The sequence below is a fragment of the Pteropus vampyrus genome, unplaced genomic scaffold (assembly GCF_000151845.1).
Source record: "Pteropus vampyrus isolate Shadow unplaced genomic scaffold, Pvam_2.0 Scaffold208, whole genome shotgun sequence".
Lineage (NCBI taxonomy): Eukaryota > Metazoa > Chordata > Mammalia > Chiroptera > Pteropodidae > Pteropus > Pteropus vampyrus.
In genome coordinates, this window is record NW_011888989.1 from 1,567,848 (window position 1) to 1,570,485 (window position 2,638).

A 2,638-nucleotide genomic window follows, 5' to 3' on the forward strand; every position below is an offset into this window, starting at 1 on the left:
AGGCAAATAGAAGCAAAGGAGTGCAGCCCTTACTAAGAACAGGGCATTATAAGCTTAAATAATAAGAGAATTGTTATAACAAGATAGTAATGAACGTTCAGCATACATAGGAACAAATCGAGATAACAATGACTGAAAAGGGAGGATTCAAAGATCCAGATTTGCAAAGGAGAATGGAGATAAGGCATTGGCAGAAGAAAATGGACAACTGTATATATATAACAATCCTTTAGATATTCATAATGGTAACCACACGCCAAAGATTCAGAACCATTGTATATAACATGAAACAAAATAAAGAAATCAGAAACACAAGAACAAGGAAGCAATGGAAACACCGAGCTACCAGAAAACAAAAGATAAAATGGCTATAAGAAGACCTCATATTTCAATAATCACCCTAAATGTAAATGGATTGAACTCACCAATAAAAAGGTGCAGAGTTGCAGAAGGGATCAAAAAACAAAACTCAACCATATGCTGCCTTCAGGAGACACATCTCAGCTCCAAAGACAAATATAGACTCAAAGTGAAAGGGTGGAAAATGATATTTCAAGCAAACAGCATTCAGAGAAAAGCGGGAGTAGTGGTACTAATATCGGACAAACTAGACTTCAAAATAAAAAAGGTAAAGAAAGATACTGAGGGACACTTCATAATGATAAAGGGAATCATGTGCCAAGAAGACATAACACTTATTAATATCTATGTTTGCAATCAAGGATCCCTGAGATATGTAAAGCAATTACTAACAGAACTAAAGGGAGAAACAGACCAAAACATTATCATAGTAGGGGACCTAAATACCCCACTGTCAGATATGGACAGATCATCCAAACAGAAAATCAATAAGGAAATAACATCTTTAAATGACACATTAGACCAACTGGATATAATTGACATATACATAGCTTTCCATCCCAAAACAGATGCTTATACATTCTTCTCTCGTGCACATGGAACATTCTCAAGATTGACCACATACTGAGACACAGTGATACCCTCAACAAATATAAGAGGGTTGAAATCATGCCAACCATATTCTCTAATCTAATGCTTTGAAGCTAGAGATCAACTGCAGAAAGAAATCAAGAAGAACCACAAATACATGGAGATTAAACAACATGCTACTGAAGAATAACTGGGTCAGAGAAGAAATAAGAAGATTAAGAGATACATAGAAACAAATGATAATGATAGTACAACATATCAAAACTTTTGAGACAAGGCAAAAGCGGTCAGAAGAGGAAAGTTCATATCATTACATGCCTACCCTCAAAAATAAGAATGTGCCCAAATAAACTAACGCTTCTAGTTAAAAAACTAGAAAAGGAAGAACAACTGGGGCCAAAAGTCAGCAGAAGGAAAGAAATAATCAAAATTAGAGCAGAAATAAATGAATTTGAAAACAAAAAAAGAAATAGGAAAAATAAATACAACAAAGAGCTGGTTCTTTGAGAAGGTTAATAAAATTGACAAACCCCTGGCTAGACTCACTAAAGAAAAAAGAGAAAAGACACCAATAAACAAAATCAGGGATGAAAGAGGGGAGATTACTACTGACATCACAGAAATACAAAGGATCACACAAGAATACTATGAAAAAGTATATAACACCAAATTTAATAACCTAGGAGAAATGGACCAGTGCATAGAAAAATACAACCTTCCTAGAATGAATCAAAAAGAACTGAAAAATCAAAATAGACCAATCAGCAGTATGGAAATTGAAACAATCATCAAAAAACTACCAAAAAATAAAAGTCCAGGACCAGATAGCTTCACCAGTGAATTCTACCAAACATTCAAAGAAAATGTAATACCTATTCTCCTCAAACTCTTCCAATAAATCGGAAAGGAGGCAATACTTCCCAAACTCATTTTATGAGGCCAATATTACCCTGATACCAAAACCTGGTAAAGATAACACGAAAAAGGAAAACTACAGACCAATATCTCTCATGAACACAGATGCAAAAATCCTAAATAAATACTAGTAAACTAAATACAGCAACGGATTAAAAAGATTATACACCACAATCAAGTGAGTTTCCTCCCAGGGGCACAGGGATGGTTCAACACACACAAATCAATTAATGTGATACACTACATAAACAAATTAAAAAATAAGAATCATATGATCATATCAATAGATGCAGAAAAAGCCTTTGACAAAATATAGCATCCATTAATGATCAAAATACTTAACAAAATCGGTATAGAAAGAAAATACATTAACAAGATAAAGGCCATCTATGACAAACCCTCAGCCAACATTATTCTTAATGGTGAAAAACTAAAAACTTTCCCTCTAAGATCAGGAACAAGATAAGGCTGTCCACTATCACCACTGCTATTCAATATAACATTGGAGGTCCTACCAAGTGCAATCAGACAAGAGAAAGACATAAAAGGCATCCAAATAGAAAACGAAGAAGTCAAACTGTCATTCTTTGAGGATGACATGATTCTCTATATAGAAAACCCTAAAGACTCCACAAGAACACTACTAGAAACAATAAGCAAATATAGTAAAGTCTCTGGATACAAAATCAATGTTCAAAAATCCATAGTGTTCCTATTTTCTAATAATGAAGTGTCAAAAAAAGAAGTGGAAAAAATAATTCCTTTTGCAATT